Source organism: Lytechinus variegatus, chromosome 12 (genome assembly GCF_018143015.1).
Source record: "Lytechinus variegatus isolate NC3 chromosome 12, Lvar_3.0, whole genome shotgun sequence".
NCBI lineage: Eukaryota > Metazoa > Echinodermata > Echinoidea > Temnopleuroida > Toxopneustidae > Lytechinus > Lytechinus variegatus.
In genome coordinates, this window is record NC_054751.1 from 15505735 (window position 1) to 15526468 (window position 20734).

Here is a 20734-nt window from a genome sequence, read left to right on the forward strand (position 1 = left end):
CTTGAGTTTAAAAGGATTGGAAATCCCGTGGGATTGAACAGTAATTGTAACACGGTGCTTATATTACAGAATGACTATATTAATGAATAAATTATTATATTGCAAGGCGTAATTTCACTTTCATTTTCTTGTAGCTAGGCCATGCTAAATAGAAAAAAAGGTTTTCATTGAGTATAAATCTTTGTGTAGGATAACATTCAACCCCGCATTTCGCCTTGAGAGGATTTTAGTTCGATTTGACGAAAAATATACATGCATTTCTAATTGGTGTACTTGTACAGAGATTGTAGAACGCTATAAGATGACCCACTTTATGCAGAGTTGTATATATTTGCTACTAATATTTCTCAAGGGAATGAATAAAGAGAGTAATCACTTGTGTCTATTATAATTGACTCTCGGTGTCTTCTTGTGGGCGATGTGCTCTAAGCGGGTCTGTTGATAGCAAGCTGATAGGAAGGGAGGGCTAGGAAAAGAGAGGGGTACGGAGAGAGAGGGGGTGAGGGGGCAAAGAAAAGGAGGGAGCGAAAGAGGGGTAGAGGGGATTGAGAAATAGGATAGGGAGATGGAGATGGATGAGCAGATGAGGAAGGAGGAGGGGGCAGCAATAGGGGGACAAATGGAGAGAGAGGTGGGGGTAAAGGAGGGGAGGGGGAAGGGGGGGGGGTGAGAGAGTCAGAGGTGGATGGGCAAGGGAGAGGGAGGGGGTGGAAAGAAAGTTATAGGTAAGAAAAAAAGAAGAGAGGGAGAAATAGAACTAAAAAGAGAGTACGAGGAGGAGGGGATGCAATAAGATGAAAAAGATTTGGTATTCCCTTAAAATGCGTGCCTTATATAAACTTATGTTGATGCTTAATCGGTATAGTTGGCCGTACCCATATGACACCCTATACTCCGAAATTAATAAATGGATTAATGAATAAATTAATTAATGAATGAATATATAAACAAATGAATGTTAAATTCATGACAAATGATAAGTAGGTACGATGGTGATATCTACAGGCAAGGAAACTGTAGCATACAAACCAGATTAATATGATTTTTTTTCATCGATGTATAAACATCTGCATAGGCAGACACATACACAAATCTGTATTTGCAAGTAGTGCAGTCGGAAACTAACAATACTTTATAAAAAAAACATATCCCAACAAATTAACTAATTTACGAAGATTATAATTCAACGATTAGCAAATATCCAGGAAGTAATTCTGATACAAATATAATGATTAATTTGTTTATTTACACAGTGCAGTATTCTTGACAACGCAACCTAATATAAGTACATCTGCAAAATGCATTAGCTCAATAGCGTCTCTTTATTCCCGAAAATGTCAAATCATGAAAAATTAGGTAGTTGAACATAGTTATCCCGATTAACCATTTTAACCATTGCCAAATGATTTTTTTTCCATCCTGCAATGACACCCCCACATTATAACACAGTATAACAGAACATATTTCCACCAAAACCATATATATAGGGCCGACCTTAACCCATGGAGTAGTCAGTGGTGTGTATATCTCTCTTTATATTTTTCTTATTTACATCGTGCATTTAGTTTTAATTCGCCTTTTTGTCCATTTTGAAACGGATGACCTGGTTTCGATTTTTTTTTTGGTTCTGCTTGCAATTCACTTGCTAGTATAATACTCGTATAACACATTGAGCCCTTCTCAAGTTCACCTTAACACTATTATTGGTAAGTATAAATATGCAGTATTCGAAGGCCATATGTAAAATGATCACCTTTTTGCGCATTAAGTTGATTAAGCGAAATGCACATGACTTTAGTTTCCCGCTCTAGTTTGAGTGCCGGACCTGGACAAATACACATTCAGTGTTTAATTCGATTGGTGTAAATGAAGTGTATACCGCCAAAAAAGACAGAAGACCTGAAATGTCACGGATATCCAAATTTGTAGTCTAATAATAATAATATAGGGTATTTATATTGTGCACATATCCACCTTGTTAGGTGCTCAAGGCGCTCCTATAGTCTAGGCGTCTCTGGGTCCCCTCCCCCTTTTTACAAACTGTATAATTTTTTTCGAATGTTCGGTAAAAAGCAGTGGCCTACAGTAAGAGGGGCTCTTGCCCCCAAAAATCACGATTAAGAAAATAAAGAGAAAAGGAAGGAAAGAGAAGGATGAAATATGATATTTATGTAATATTATATAAAAATCTATCTAAAAAATATTTTTGTTATAAAAATGTCAATTTTTTTATCGCTTGATTCCCTCGCTCGCAACTTCATTTTTTTTTCGCGATACGCCATATCCAGCCCCGTTCAAATTGTTTTGCTCATTACGCGCAAGTAAAAAGCTGCAGGGGCAGATAATATGGCGCGTGCTGCAAAAATTAACAGAAAGTCGCAAAAATTTCTTTTTTTTTGAATCAAAATAAGAATTTTCGAAAGATTTGGACAAAAAAATCAGACAATATCACATTCTTTGTTTACGAAAAGTGGTAATTATGAAAATCTCGACAGAGCCGAATTTCTTTTCAAGCCATGTGGAAACGCATACAACCTTGACTTCCTGAAGATTCTCTATCTTCGCCATCTTTGGGGAATCTGGAATGCTTCTCAATGCGGCAAATTAATGCTGCTCTAATCTCTTGCAAGGGGAAATTTACAACTTTGTTGTCACGGCCACAATTTGTCCTGCCCGCGAGATGGCAATCTTAGAAAATTTGCGCGCGTAACCTTTACTTTTAAAAGGTCGATGAAAAGTTCATTGGTATTACAATAATTCCCTGGTGAAAATTACCTGTTGTAATCACGGTGTAGGGCTTCTAAGAAATTGATATTGCCTTTAAACAACATGCTATCATGTTCTAGGTTGTAGTTGATTTCTTAATTGCTATGAATTCTAGGGGATCGTTTCATGAAAGAACTTGTCGGACGTTTTATCCGACAAGTCCTATTTTATCCAACAGTTATTATAGTAACAGTGCCTCTCAGCCAATCACATGAAAGGATAGACGTCAGATCTAACGAAAATGTTGATGAAATACTTTCCAGGTGACAGAAACTCATCTCAATCGCGATCATCCATCTTTTCATCATTGTCACGTTTATGTTGGAGGAGAGGGCTCCTTTTTATATCAAAGGCGCCATCATTAACATCATCCTTGTCAAACATCATCCCTGTCACCACCACCACCACCATCATCATCGTCGTCGTCATCATCACTATAGCATCATCATCATCTCTATAAAAAACCAACATGATCATTGAATTGAATTGATTTATTTCATTCTTCATAAAAACACGTATACAAATCAATACATGCAAGTAAAAAATGATAAACATATGAACGCATTGTACTTAAGATAAGACAACAAAAAACAATTGCCTTGTTGAGCGGTAACGTCATGATAGTAGGGGGGGGGGGGCGGACAAAAACGACTAAGTTAAAAGTCATCGTGAACTCTTAAACATAAATGTATAATACTGAGTACAGGTTTAATAAAAGTAATCAAAAGGATCGTGTAACGCTATCAAAAATAAGTTGATTCCTAAGATGGTTTGGAATAGCTAATAAGCATAGTCAATGTCATTATCTTTTCATTATCATCATTTCCATAATAAAGATAGTCATTGTCATTTTCTTTTCAATGTTACTTTTTTACAATGATGATACCCCGGGAAAATCAATGCTGCTTACCTCAACGGGTAATAGAAAACAAGTCTTAGCCGCTGGATTTGAGCAGTGGAATAATTTTTACGGCTTCATACTTAACTGACCATACGTGTATCTTCATGATATCGACACTGTAATCCTTCTTCCTTGTGTAGTTTCCGTCTGGTCTTCTCCATTTATTCTTTCTTCCAATCAGCTTTCTGTGCAATCAAGCACTCGTATGCTGAACACAAGTCACGGTCGATTGAAACAAATAAATACTGTATTTTGTAACATTCAATGAAATATTGAAGTTTTATCTATTTAAATAATGGAAAAAGAGAACTGCAACCGGAATATGATTATACAAAATAACATTAAATTATTCATCTGTCATCTCCATTACATAATATAAAAATCTCAGTTTTAAAAAACACAAAATGAGCAGCAATCCATTCTGATCACCTACATGAATAACACTCTCGATTAGTAAATGAAATATACATTGGATTCATTGTGAAGGATATATACTTTACTTTTAAATAGGTCGCATAATACCATGATCAACCTCTGCCGTTGGTAATATAAACGAGGTGGATTGGAGAGGATGTTATCAGGAACTAAGCAAGCAAACAAAATAAGATTAGTACGAATGTTCTATACGGCGATAATGTCATCTCATCTCAAGATGATCAATCTTTCGTGGCAGAGACGAAGCGAGAATCTTTTTTTTCTGTATCTATTTCTACTCAAGATAAGCTGTAGATTGATTGAAAGTGTTATTTATGATACCCATAATAACGAGATGCTAACATGAAAATTGAGCTATAATAGTCCACTGGAGAGGCCATTGTTCAACTGCTACTCTTTTCCAGGCTTTCTTGAAAAAAAACCAGCAAAATTTCCAACATGGGTTGGCCTCACACAACGTTTCTTTCTTTTTGGTCATCACCTTCCTCACTTTCTTTAAATTTGATGTTCATTGTATTTACATTGTCTATTTTTAATGTATTTTTATCTTGATATCTTGAGGAGGAATAGATGAAACTTGAAACTTGAGCTTTGTGTTACAGGCCCAGGTCAGTCAGTCAATCGCGTGTAAAATCATACAGCTTTTATGTAACACCATTTCCGGTGGGTGTTTCATAAAGCTATTCGTAAGTTACATAATTATGACTTTCTACACGACTGTTGATCCTTTCTCGTGCTATCATTCCTGACTTAGCGAAGAACGTGACGGTTCCAATCGTTCGTAAAGTCATGCGTAACTTTACAAACATCTTTATGAAACACACACCCATTCTCTTCAAAATCCTTCCATCTTACCCCTTATGCACTTTTTTTCCCGAGACAATCGCGAATGTCACAGTAGTGTTTGTCTTACTTGTTGCTCTGTTTCTCAGTTCCCATTCCTCTTTGCGTTCCGTCTTTCTCTTCTTCCTAGCTTTCTACTTCTTCGACATCTTGAATTCCACCGATGAATAACGCATGAGTGGATGAATGACCCCACAAACATCATTATGGTTCGTTCACACTACCAACGATCCAAACCGGAAACCACAATGTCCCTCCTCTCATGGGTAGGTTGCTGTTATAGCGACGCAATACTCTTACGCGGTTATGCGCTTGCGCAGAAGGTATATACCCCATAGACAAATAACAATGTATAGACAGAAGATGATCCAAAAGGTATAGTGGATGAACAAGTTTTGACTTTAATTTGGCGAAAATGTCAACGGCTTTTTTAGGTTATATTCATTACCACCACTATACCTCGTGCAATGAAAATTTGGCGGTAATTCTTATTTAGTGTAGAAGATTTGGAAGAAAAATCGACTACAAACATCCAATGCTACGCCATTGGAAGTGACGTTATAAGCCCTGATCGGGTCCCATTAAGAAGGAGCTGCTGGTTAAACCGTTAGTAAAAAAAGCAAACATTTAAGCACAAATCCTGAATGCGCGCTTTTGATTGGATGAAAAATCAAGTTGCGAATTATTTTTAGAGTTGCGTTTGATCCCAATGCTTAGAGGTTATTAAATGCCAATTAGGAACAGGGGCCGCGGAACGGTTTTCAAAGTGGGGGGCTGAGCCAAAGTGTGGGGGGGGGGGGGCTGAACATGCCAAAAATCACAATTGTATGGTCATTTTTGCGTTTTTGTACACGGTTTTGGAAAAAAGTGGGGGGAGGGCTGAAGCCCCCCCAGCCCCCCCCCCCGGTTCCGCGGCCCCTGAGGAAGAACAATTCTGCATGGTCCCTCGTCAGTTCTAACGAACAAAATGCGCATGCAACGGTGGATTTGATAAACCGTTTCATTTAGCGATTACTCGCTAACCTTTGTGTTACGGAGCCGTGCATGGGGTCGGTTTGGTTTGTGAGATAGCAGGAGTTGACCATAAAAACGGTCACGTCAGGATAAAAAGTAGACGAATAAGGGTCTTTTTAACAGCGGATCGGGCAGTGTGAAGATCCCCATTAATCTCGCTTGGTGGTGTCGACGGAATCGATGAAAACAAGAGGAAGAGAGTACCGAGATTATGCTAACTTTACGTCAAAATCCGATCGAGCGTATTCCAAGGTCAGTGCAGACTCTAAGAGCACCTTAGCAACGGAGAAACAGCGGGGGTGTTGGGAGGAAGCAATAATGCAGCAGAATTAGAAAGGCAGTGCCATAAGGGGTGCACCACCCTTCATGATTATTTAAAGTAATTTTAAAAGAGAGAAGGAGAGGCAAGAGGGTAGTAAAAAGAGTTTTTAGCCATGTAGCTTCAAGATTCCCCTATAACTATAAAAAAAACTATAAAAACAAATATCAAGTCGCCTTGCCTCCCTTATTAAACACTGGTGCCGCACCTCCCGGATTATATTTACCAAAATACACAAGCATCATGGTGGCAACCATCTTGTGGAGTATCTTGACAGCTTCAAATTTGACGTTGTATTCGACGTTGATGTTTTATTCGACATTCTTATGTTTTGCAAACTGTTTTAAAGCGAACAAAATTTGGTATGTATTCGACGCCCATCTTTTATAAGAAGGTCGAATTTTACGTGGGTGGTTATCGAGGGGGGGGGAAGCATCTCACACGAATTCATAGGAGGACCCAAAATATCACGAATTCGTACTCGCTAGATATTTGCATATCAAAAGGAACTTCAGTGACTCTGTCTTTCAATTTTTCCAACACTGCCCAAATTAAGGCTTACGAATACACCTATTTCCGGAGAAATACATTCTCCCCCAAATTGGAAACCTTTTACACTTTAAAAAATGTTGGGCAACATATGTATACTGTCCACACAACAGTTAATTAAAACTTTATCCAGTTCTGGGTAGTTTCAAACCAACAATGTGTGCTTTTGGTGAAAAATACACAGTGTTGGATGAATTTTGTAACCAATTGTGTGGGCAGTATTTTGTTGCCAAAAATTTATATGTCTATATGAACACTATAGCGAAATCCAAAATTCGATTCGTTCGCAGCTAACTGAGAGTCGCTGTCGCTGAAAATTTCGCACTAGTTACCGCTAGCCTCCCTGTTCGATCATTAAATAACCAAGCAATGCTTATATACCCCATACCCCCAACCATCGGACAATCGTAGGTCCCATCCGTTTAACGGCGAGTGTGATAAAAGGGATATTGATTTACAGATGTCGGTTGAAATTCGAGAGAAAGGGATCTGCCTTCAGGAAGCCTCCTGGGTGAGAATTTTTAAGGGAAAGGCGATGTCCTTTTCGGGATTAAAGAATACCATGGTCGTTTTGTATACGTTAAGTTGTGTCATTCTTTTCGAGAGTTCATAAGGCCAGTGAATAGCGAAACTATTGTTTGAAGCCGAAAGGCAACAGTCTTTTTAAGACAATCTGTGGTATTCACCGAATACTTGAGAAATTTTGTAAATGAAAAAAAATCAAGAAATATTACCCATCTATTTTTAGTTCCCCTAGACATTATGTTCTGAGGAAGATTAAATAGCTTCTACAATAATTTACATTTCAACGCTCCTTGATTAAAAGAATTTCAAGTTGATATATGACTCCTGTAAAAAAAATAATCGTAACCGATATTCTCCATATAACATGTATTATATGGCAGTTCGTCATGATTGATTAAATTGATATCTCAATTGTTTTAATTTAAAAGAAACCATGTTGAAATACAAGTGATTCCCTTTCAATAAAGGTTTAAGCTGATGAAAGTTTCGTTTTATAATAATGGAAAATGATCGTCTTCCAAAACAAGAGGACAGGATTGCTTTATCATAAACCTAAAACCCTCGCTATTACGAATAGTTGGCTTTTATGATTATTGAAACTCCGATAAAGATATTTATTACAACTCCCTTTACAATCTTGTTCTTTGTTATTCTCATTCAACTACCTTACACTCTTAAGATAATTGGGCAAAAACTACCCAACTTTTAATCAACCCTGGTCAACATACTGTCCACGCAACTATTGGTTAAAATCTGCCAATATTAGTTAATAAAAATTAATAATGGGGTAATAAATTTGCTCAATTGGATGATACTTGACCATAATATATATTTTTCCCCAAAAAACATACCCCAACCCAGTGGATAGTATATTGCCTAACATTTTGAGTGTTTTTTTATTGTAAATTAAGAGCAATGACCCTCATCTCACCGTTCTAAATAGCGATCTTTATAAAAAGTACATATGCCTGTATGAACCCATTTCATTTTTTTATCATATATTTTTTGGATAGGCCTACTGTTGTGAATGATAGTAATGAACAACATTGGTGCTTTGGTCCTAAGTGTTGAGGGTGGTTATACCCGGTTTACGCTCCAAAGTGCTTTCTACTGTAGATGTGAAGTCATTATGCTGTTATTGGCAGACAGGGTGTGTAATATTATTCTACCATTGCACCAAAGAGGATCATAATATGGTCAGACTAGGCTACAGTGACATAATGTATACATAGTGAGGCTATTCTGGGCATTATTAATAGTCACTTGATATGATTATGTTTTAAACACAATGCATAAAATGATGATAGAGTAATCATAGATGAAAGTTTTCATATTTTGTTCGACATCTAAAAAAGTTCCCATGTAAAGTGATGTAAGGGTATTGTATTCCTATACGAAAATGCTTCATTTTTTAGATCTTTACGTTAAGTTCTTTTTTTATATATATAAATAGTTTCTGTAATACACAAGTAATGTAGAACTCTGCATGAATATTTCATTGAATTTCGTATTTTTTGTATTTTCGTGAAAAATGTATATTTATTAGGGACTGTCCCTCTTCGCTCAAGTCTATTGTTTGGAATGATAAAGTTATATGATAGAGAACAGATTTATCTTGAATAAAAACTAGTCCAAAGGATCAAGACATTTTCCCAAATTCCTCTCCAACCTTCCCCTTCCCGATAAGAAGAAGATATTTACATAATTTCTCCATCTTATTTCATCTACCCATATATCAATACGGGTTTCGAACAAGAGGGAAATATCCGGTTGCCGATAAAGAAATGATTTATTGGCGCGGGGCTTTCTCCGTAATGGATTTAAGATATTTATAAGTTTATAGAAAGTGTGATAATCTGAAAATTGTCAGGTAATTATGATGACAAACGAATGTCATGATTTCTGAGACAGAAGATATAAGAATAATATAAAGATCAGGCATTGTGTTTAAAGATATTTTTCTAAAATATATATCCGTGATTATACATATGTCCCCTCATATTGCATTTATTTCTCCCTTTACCGGTCGTTCGCTCAAGTCTATTGTTTGGAATGATAAAGTTATATGATAGAGAACAGATTTATCTTGGGTAGAAACTAGTCCAAAGGATGAAAAAAATATTTACCATTTCCAGACATTTTCCCAAATTCCACTCCAACCTTCCCCTTCCCGATAAGAAGAAGATATTTACATAATTTCTCCATCTTATTTCATCTACCCATATATCAATACGGGTTTCGAACAAGAGGGATATATCCAGTTGTCGATAAAGAAATGATTTATTGGCGCGGGGCTTTCTCCGTAATGGATTTAAGATATTCATCAGTTTATAGAAAGCGTGATAATCTGAAAATTGTCAGGTAATTATGGTAACAAACGAATGTCATGATTTCTGAGACAGAGGATATAAGAATGATATAAAGATCAGGCATTGTGTTTAATGATTTTTTTCTAAAATATATATCCATGATGATACATATTTCCCCTAATATGCATTTATTTTTCCCTTTACTGGTTGTTAGTGGAAAAATAAGTTAACATATTTTGTTGTAGATGGATTTATCATCCTTCATTACTTTTGTCTGTAGTCTACATATTGTCTCCGGTAAAGCTTTGATGTTGTGTGTCATTTTCTTATATGGCAGCCGATTTATTAATGTTGTAATTTCTGTTACATTTTTCGAATCCCAGCCATAGCGTAATTTCCTTCAGCAAGAAACTGATCCACAATGTGCTGCACTCAACCCAGGTGAGGTAAATGGTACCGGTAGGAAGTAATTCCTTAAAAAGCTGTGTGCGCTAAGAACTCCCAGCATAGCCGGGTAATATAGGAGCGCCTTAAGCACCTAACAAGGTGGATATGTGCGCAATATAAGTACCCTATACACTGTAAAAAAATGCAGTGCTAATTTAGCACTTACAGGCTTGTATAGTGACTGCACTACGAGTGCTGATTTTCTAGTTAAAATTTAAGCTAGAAAATCAGCACTCGTAGTGCAGTCACTATACAAACACTTAGCACTTCATTTTTTTACAGTGTATTATTATCATTTTCTGTTTATTTGTTCATTATCTGCAATGCTTAAGATCAGTTTCATTTCATTTGTTTGTAGTCTGTACGTATTGTCTTAAGATCAGTTTCCTATATTGAATTCCTAGTAAGATTAACCGCAAGGCTAGTTTTTTTCTTCAAGTTGAATCGGGAAATCAAGGTTACATTATTAATATATAAAAATGCCGACATCCTTGTCTATTAATCTATCAATATCCATACCATTATGTACATCACCATTTTATGACATAATGTAAAATATGACATTTGCATGATGTTTGTATAGGTGTTAATAGTATAGACTTTTGATGAAGCGAGTGTTAAGCGCTTTGAAATACTATGACTTGAAATTTTTCGATATCAGATCTTAATGATAATGCTAATAATTTAAAGAGGTCGTCACCACTTTTGGAAGCATTTCCAGTCGAACAACCTTCTGAGAGAGAAAAAGTAAAACAAAAATATATAATTGTAAAAAAAGGGGGCAGCACGTGCACATTGTCTCTTCACAATTATCTATAAAGTTGATAGTCCTATCTTTCCATGTTTGACTAACAATATCTTTTCTTGCCTTTAGAAAATATTGATGAAAAAACACCTCATGCAGGGGCCGCGGAACGGTTTTCAAAAGTGGGGGCTGACCATGCAAAAAATCACAACCATGTGGTCATATTTACGTTTTTGTTCACGATTTTAGAAAAAAGTGGGGGGGGGGGTGAAGCCCTAACCCCAAGCCCCCTTCCCCCCGCTTACGTGGCCCCCGTCATGCTACTTCTCAGTAGTCCTTAGCAGGAGTCACAATTAACGCTTTTTAAAGTGACATTTTCGCATTCCCAATTGATTATTTCTTCTTTTTTTATTAGTGAATCTTATCAAAAAAAATAAAATGAAATAAAGGCAAGGCAAGGCAGCTAAAACATATATAATGAGAGAGGAGACGCTGCTAGTATCGAGCTGCGTCATCAGAAAGATCGTTTCATCAACGTTATTTGTCATACAAGTTGTAGAATCTGATGAATTTCCTTGATTTTGAATAGCTTAGAAGCACTGTTACTATATATGGTAACTGTCTGATAAAACTTTTTACATTTCCTTTCATGAAATGCTCCCATGCATAGTCTTTAACCTGAAGCCCCTTCGGTGTCTTATAGAGCTACTGCGACAGTCTAAAATTCAAGAATAGTAAAAACAACACCAAGAACACAAAGACGAGCAGCTGCTCTGTAAGTTTGTAGGGATACCCAATTAAATATAAATTAAATTTTATCAAGTTTTACACCACATTGAACGAATACATCTATAGCGGATCTTATGTGCATGGAACCATCCTGTGCGAGCAAGTACGGAAAAGTCGGTCAAAATGTCCCCCAATGGAATCTTGCATTATGGCAGACTAATCGATAAAACACAGAATTCAATAAGGTTCAATGGGACCGGATGACCATGACGCAGACTGGGATCATGTATACAGTGCATTCAAAGCAGGAAAACGCAGGTGGCTGAATTGAATCGAGGGCCAACAATAGGGTTACCAGTCTTAAAGCACCGGGTGCCAAATGCTTTTCTTTTCTTTGCCATAATAATTCTTTTTTCCTTTCTTCATCTAACACTTCTATTTTTCGTCCTCCCTCTCCCCCTTTTCTTCGCCGGCTTATCTTCTCCTTCATCATCATCGTCATTATCTTCTTATTTTTCTTCTTCTTCAGTCTCCTTCATCTTCATTTCTTCTCCTCCTCCTCTTCTTCTTCTTCATCATCGTCTCCCTCCTCTTCTTCTTTCCCTTCACCTCGTTCTCATTCTCCTCCACCTCTTTCCTCTCCCATGCATGTTTTTTTCCTAGCAGAAGATCATTTCGCCATAATGGGTAGCAAATTTTCAATCTTTTCGATTATGCAAATTTTAGAACAGGGGTTTTCCCAGATTTTGAACATTTACGTTGATATATGCTCTTCACCACATCCTCTTGAAAGGTCATTCCTTAATCGAAAAAGTTAAACCACGGAAATTATCCTCGTTCATTTTGACACCGTTCTCAACAAACATAACTGCATGTCTGAGAGGCGCTTAAAATACTGAAGTCCTCATTTAAATTTTGAGGAATCCGTCTCAGTTTGACACCAAAAAAATGTAAATTAAAGCTAATATCCATGCTTGCGGCTTTCATCCCCGTCAGTTGTCATCTTGCACAATCTGAAATTAAATAGACGCTTATGGGACGTTTGAAAATATCAAGGAAGAGTCAGGAAAATTTAATTTCGTTAGTATTCTCTGTACCCATGATGTATATAAATGACATAGAATAGGACTGACTGACTGATTATTGTTGTTGGTTAGGTATTGTAGGTCTCTGACCGTTGCTAAAGACTCATTTAAATGAAGTGCTTTGTATTTAAAAAAGGAGAGGGGGACCCCCAAGACGTTGGTCAATTGTATGTACAGTATATGTGGCCCCATTATCCCCCCCCAAGAAAAAAATAATCAAGAAAATCACAAACTAAAACAAAATCTCTTGTTTCTACCCTGTCCCCAAAGGTTATTCCAATAGTGTTTATGTTTAAAGCGATCAATAGGACCTTTAAAGAGTACTTTCCCCCGGGTTAACTCAGGTCACACAGGCATCGACCCCACCCCCTCTGGGTCTGGACCATATAACTCAGCTACAACCCGATCTCGCTCACTTTCCTTGTAATCATATCTCTTTATAGCGCTGCTGTACACGAACCCAAATGACCGGATGGTTGCAGCCCGCGACGCCGTGTCGCCCCGGTCGCGGCAGACTGCGGTCCTCGGGGGTGTAATCCGAGCTGCCGACGACAAAACATGCCAAAACCGTGTAGCGAAAGAGATGGAGAGAAGCCGTATCATCAGAGGCTAGTACGGCCGAAAAGGGCTGGTAAATACGGTCAAGGGTTCTTAGGTGGATACTGTTCCAATGAACCCTGTACTAACAAATATAATTATTGCAGGTTTATATAGAAAGTTATTCATAGACGAGGTGGACAGAGTATATAGCGGAGAAACTTTTAGAGAAATTAAGCAAAGAAAAAGAAAGAGATGAAAGGGTATTGTGATGCCGTAAATAAAGTAGAAAACATGAAGAACGAGAGAGTGAAATACTATACAATCAGCTTTAGGGGTTCATTTTCCATGTCTTCTCCTATTCATAAATTGTCGAGGGCTGTGACGTACATGTACTTTCTGAAGAAAACAATGGTTGATCAGGTATATATGGTCGTTTCTCTTTAATAAGCATCGTAAAAACCATCGACGCCGAGACTGTAGAGCCTCCATCATCGTCATCATCATCATCATCATCATCTTCTTCTTCATCATCATCATCGCCATCACCATCATTATCATCATCGTTGTCATCATCATCATTATCATTATCGTCGTCGTCATCATCATCATTATTATCATCGCCATCATCATTATCATTGCCGTTGTCGTCATCAACACCACCATCAACTTTTTTTTTAAATCAAATTGAATTACAAATTACGGGGTTCAAACTGACACCAGATGGTGAAGACCAGACCAGGTGTTGAAATTATACCCTTGAGATTAAACTTATAAAACCAAAGAGTGTAACATCAAAGTTTGTGGAGGAATGTGAATGTGTGATTGTAGCAATCGAAGGTGTTGCAATGGAACTCATGTGTTCAAGTTGTAATATCCATTTTGGTGTTAAAATAACACCAAACAATCAATAGCGGGTAGAATAACTTTTGTAGTCCTATACACCAACCGACAACACAATTTTGCTGCGAACAAATCCATGAAAGGAAAAAAAATATCATTTGTCATCATTATAATCATTCAGCATCTCTCCCGTCAAATCTACTTGCCCTTTGACCTTATCCTCGCCAATAATCGCGCAATCAGTCGTATTTTTTTTACCAATGATTGCCATTCCAGCTCTCCTAAACCGCACGTCCGTCGCCCTCAGCCTTTCCGTTTACACGACTAGTATTACCATGCGTTCTGTCAATCCGGCATCGGCTCGAATGATCTGGACGATGATGCAACGGATGATGACACTCAACTGACGTCATTGATGACCAGAACATCGACGCCACCATGTTCAGTCCACATTTTCAATTATTAATTCTATAATTTTATTCATGTTTTCCTTTTCCTCTCTGCTAACTCTGTACTCTGCCTCAGTGCTACTGTTAAGTAATATTTCTAAAGTGATAATAATGGTGATGATATTCTTTCAATACTAAATATATCTATAATAAAGATGATAATGATAATCATAATAATCATAATAGTAATGATGATAATGAAAATAATGATAGATAATGCTAAAGATATAACAGTGAAGCTAATTGTATAGGCCCTACAAATCAGATATGCCATTATGACCTCTTGAACATAAACAAAAACTAATTATGTGTATTTTATTACCCCTTTTGACAATCTTTGAAAAATGGCTTACGAGGACGCCGTCCAAATAGTGTTTGTTTTAAAACTGACAAGCTCCACGGGCCATAATAATCATATTACGCACATTCCTCGCTTCATCAATCTTAGTAAGGTCGGCCCTTCGCTGGTCAATTCCCTTTGTGAAGTAATTTCATTACAGTACACATTGATTTGTCACGTTTGGCCGAGAGCTCAGTGACCGGCTGTACGTTCTGTTGAAGCCATTGCAGGAGTATGCCATTTTGGCACGCGCGCATTTAGCAACCCCATAGAGCGCCGGCCTTGCGTGATTAACTCGTTAAATGTAGGTTAGGTTATTTAATGTAAGACAATAAATTCTATCAATTCAAACTTAGAATAAGCACCAGAACCTCAGAAGTTATATAGATCCAACTAGAGAAATTGTTCTCCCCTATCTCCTCACATTCCCTCTTTCTTTATCATCTTTCAAATTTTCTATTTTCTAAAAATTTCCTATACCTCGAAAACATTCTAGTTTATATAAAATGTTTCTTGCATGTATAAAATGTTTCTTGCATCCTGAATCCTTCATTATTATCCAACTTTAAAAGGGTACCACTATCCTACGAAAAAGAAACATTAGACTGTATTGTACTGAAATGTTTGAAAGAATTGGCCTACCGGTTGCTACTTGCACAGCCAACGGAGAATCCTCGACATTGACTGCACAGTCACACCGAGCAAACTTACTCCAGGTCGATCAAAAATAATACGTTGTTCACTAATTGATACGTCATTGGTCTGGAGCCGGTCTCGTTGGTGTGACTGAGGTTTGGCAGATACAGTTAGTAGTGAACCCAATCTACAGTAGATCTGAATACATTGTACTCTGGAACATCAGTGACCTGGGGAGCGTTCATCAACATAATTTCTCCGACAAGAAGTCAGATCAGGGGGGCGTTTCATGAAAGGACTTGTCGGACGTTTTATCCGACAAGTCCTGTTTTATCCGACAGTTACTATAGTAACAGTGCTTCTCAACCAATCAGAATCCAGGAAAGTTGTCAGATCTGACAACATGTCGGACGAAAATATTGATGAAACGCCCCCCTGATCTGACATCTTTCCTTGATTTTGATTGGCTGAGACGCACTGTTACTATGGTAATTGTCGGATACAACTGGACATGTGGGATGAAACACCCGACAACTCCTTTCATGAAATGCTCTCCAGGAGAACGCTCCTTCGAGATTTTACTTTATAGCTGTCAGTTCTCACAAACATCCTTATTACAGGGGCCATTTTCATAAAACTTGTTATTATAACAAATCTACAATAACAGTTACAATCTACTGAAATCCTTCAATCTTATTGGTTGATCTTAATTGTTTATATAAATTGTGAATTTGTTATTATAACAAGTTTTCATGAAACGGGACCCTGGTTAGCTAAGTATAACAGATGTCTGACCCCTTACTATGGTATAACTGATGAATAATGGTAACATGTCTGTGCTACCCATTTTTCATGTCACCAAGAGAGAAAGGGTTTCATCAATATTATACATCGTCTGAAAAAAAACCCAGAACAATAAAAATAATTTGTCAGATCTGACAACTTTCCTTAGTTGTGTTTGGTTCAGATGTCTGAATGTAGGATGAAATATCCAACATGACTTGTTACGCTTGTCAAATGGCATTGCTATTGTGATTTATTCTTATATTTGATTGATTCTTACGTTTAGAGGTATAAAATAAAGAAAAACAATCTTTGCGAAGAGTACATTACATCTTTTCTCTAAGAGTATCGATTTAAGAAAGATCCAATTTTTAAAGAACATCAGCCTGAGGAGGTGTTGTTATCACTTCATCAGCTATCGATCCTTCAGGAAATTCAGAGAAATAATCCAAAAGAATTAGGAGAACGAAAACCCTTTCGGAAACTCCAAATTGAATTTGATCAACTTGGCCGGGGAGATTTTTTCTTTCTGTCCAAAGCAAGTACAAACGAAATGAAAGTTCAATAGGATGATATTGACACAAAATATCGAATTGCATTATTCATATTTCACGAAATTGGCCGCGATGAAAAGATTGAAGCATTCTAGATTTTAATCTCCTAGAATTCTGATTGTGACGTAGCAAGTTAAAAGTGGCACAGCTGGAGGTTATTTAAGGCCCGGTCACACCGCCAGAACGCCTTATACGCTCGGCCATCGCTGATGGTCCCTCCTACGGCTCTAAAAATTTTTAGCTGCACAAAATATTGCGAGCGGTGAGGAGCGGGCAATTTTCCGCCCCGGCAAAGGTGCACCACCGTTCCAACAACGCCCAGTCAAAGTTTGGCACCGCTGGACGCAAGTTCATGGACGCTTGTGTCCGCTAGGCCAACGCAGAAATCCTGAACGCTGGACAACCGCTGCTTCGCCCGGGCGGTGATTAAACGTTGCACAACGCTCGCGTCACCGCTAATCCAACGCTAAAGAAACGCCGGCTTCAGCAATGCACCGCTAAGGCAACGCCCGTGTTTTCGATTTTTTGCTTCATTTTTATGCGCGGTGACGCGAGTTGTCGAAATTCTGTCCCCTCTCCCTATATATCGTTCAAGGAATACTCCAACAAAGTTCTGGCGATGTGACCGGGTCTTTAAATAAATATAGCGCGTTCAATACTTACCTGACAAGCTACACCATGATTTTGGCATATGAAGAATTTTTTATTTATATTTAAATTTGTTGTAATTATGAAAAACTTTGCAGCATTACTGATTCGATGATTTATGTCATGTGATTAGTTACATAATATGAACAAATTTATCATCGATGTGGTTTTTGTAAACCTAAAACAGACAAGATTTATCATTCCAATTTATGCCACTTTAAACTGAGAATATTGCCTTGAAAGAAATCCGTCATCAAATTATATTTTCACCATCCTTTGGCAAAAAGCGCCACACAGTGTAAAAATCAAGTATTTATTGTTTGCCGTGTTTCTATTGAAGCAATAAACAATAATTTGAACACCGTTTCATGCTAAAAACGCTAGCCTTAAATTCATTTCTGGATGGTGCAAAGTACAGGCAGGGAACACTTCCCTGGTACAGGTAAGAAATATGACAACCCATATAGTCATAGGAGGAAACAAACAATACCATCACGTTTGACCAGACACATAAGAGCTCTTTCTTTTTCTTTCTTTGGAACAGTGCTCCGGTAGGTTGATGTTTTTTTTTTGATAGATGAAGTTGTTTTTCTTCAGATTTGTTTGTTCCAGTGGGTTCTACTTTTTTCTGGGTCACGCACGCATTAGATCACTTGGAATGTGATTCGACAAGACATGATAATTTAGCGATTGCTGTCCGCTCAAGTGGTCAACAAATGGACTTCTAACATCAATGGGAAGCACGTACGGAGATTTAAAAAAAGAGGTAGAGAGAGAAGAGAGAGGGGAGGGGTCGAGGGATCGGAGAGGAGAAAAGAGAGTGGAGGGGGGGGCAGGGAAAAATGTATACAGAAACAAAAAAACAGGGAGACAGAGAGAGAGAGAAGGGGTAAATGAACGAATAAAAAGATAAATTTTATTATGAAGAAAGAAATTGGGAATGGAGGAGGGAGAGATGGAGTTTAGAGGGAAAAAACAGAGAAATGGTACGAAAGAAATAGAGAGGGATTTTTACCTAATCAAATAGATTTTGCAGGAAAGTTCGTTCCTAACTATGCTCAGAATTATTATGAACATTGTGTTCTTAGTTTTGTTCGTAATCATATTTTGTGTTTTTTTTTTTCTCCAAGATTTGTGACAACATTGTAAACGAGAACAGTGCTATATAATCGGAATATGAGAATGCACATTGTACACACACTCGCCTGCTCACGTACATCCGCACATATTTTTTAAAGTGATTTACTTCTTTGAATCGTCATTATTTAGATCTCCTTTCCCCCTAAATCATCCCCGCATCGTCCATCCATTCTAAATGGTCAAAGTCGACCATTTTGTACAATGGGGAAGTACCTCATTACACATACTTTACCCATTATTTTGTAGGGCACAGTTAGAAATTAATGGTGATATCTGATCCGAAAATAAGTGCTAATGTCCCTCGTCCACCGTTTTTTCTTCGTACCAATTAGGTGATTAAAACACATGATACAAGCACCTTGGAAAAAACGAGTTCGGTCTTCCCATAATTGAAACTAAATTGCATCAATTATTACGCTACCTTCATCCCTTGTTATATCAAAGAGCTTTCGAATCAAGCATGGTACTGTTGACGGTGCGCCGTATAAATAACATTTTTTAAAAAACAAACCGACTGTTTTCAACCCTGTCGTTCGTGATATGAGATTTGAGATATACTAGTGATTCGGTATGAGCAGATATTTTGCAATAATTAATTGGAATATGGGAATGAATAGAAAGGGCAAGTACGGGTAAACACTTAAAATAGAACGGTGTTTCAAATCCCACTGATTATACAGCAGGGTTATATTCATTAGTACAATACTCCAGTGTCTTTGACAGCGTAATATCATTAGCTAGAGTAGTCAACGGTAAAGTATTCGATCAATAACACGTTGAAATTTGATTCAATGGACATTTAGTTTCTAGCCTAAAGTTAAAGTCTCGATTTCTCAATTGATCTCATTTAATTTTCTATGTTGCACGGCCGATAATCCAAAATGTGTATTATATTGCATTGATTCTGGGTATGTCCGACCCGCCTATCAAATACACTCTAGGGCTGAGTAAAAATGTTAACAAATATTGTGTTACAAGGGAACATGGTGGGTAACAAAAAACACCTTTCATCAGTAAATTTTACACAAAATGGCCTAAAATTTACAAAACATGGGGCTTTATATGACCAAAAACATATGTTCCCATTCAATCAAATATTGGGTGAATCCTTAAGTGTGTGTCCACGTTCCATAACTTTTAATTTCCCTTATTAAGACTCCAGCTCGGAGAGTAGATAATTCATTTGACAACCGATGCATTGTACCATTTGAAATTTGACCAAAGAACTTTGAGAGAAAAAAATATCAATTACATTAGCACAGAATACATGCAATTATGACAAAAATCGTGGTTTTATCATGAAAACCATTTTAACCACGAAAGCACTACTTCAAAAAATCGAATTACCCATCAAAAAAGAAATGATACACTCCTCAATTGATTTCTACTGGAATTGCAAAACTATAATTTGAATCATTACCATTCTTAATCAAAACCAGAACATTTTGTGCAGTTCTTAATATTATTTAAATTTGATTCACTGTGGTGTACCGATATAAAAATACAATAAAGACATTTTAGACAATTTTCATATTTTTAATTTTGCCAAATAATCATAAGAAATGACGAATGCAATTTTTTATTGCATTTAGGGAAACGGCCACATTCAGGTTAATTACAACTTTGTCATTCTTACATTTGATTTATTGCATTTCATTTATTGATTACTGCAACTTTTCATTAATGAATTAACAACGAAAATTTAATAAACGAGGTATTTAACAGAAAATTTGATATTTATCGACGGGATATTTGAAAAAGGGTCTCAAATTTCAAGCAAAACAATGAACAATGAGTTATTTTCTACGACATATCGAAGGTTTCAGGGGTTGCAAACTAGCTTAGCTTGACTGTGTGATAAACCCATTTAATCAGTTGGTTACATGAATTACACAAAAAATTACTGCACTTCATTTTTTAATGAAATAAGCTTTTCGACTGCGTCTATTTATTTTTATTTACTTGAATAAAGTTGTCTAGCCTCTGTTTTAATTAGAATTTTCACATCTACTCAAAATTTACAGACGCAGAAACAGATCCAAGCGGAATGTACCCCCCCAAAAAAAAAAGAAAAAAATCTTAGAAGCAGTTTTTCTAGAAAAAAATTGTGAATGATGCTATTTTCAATATAGGAACT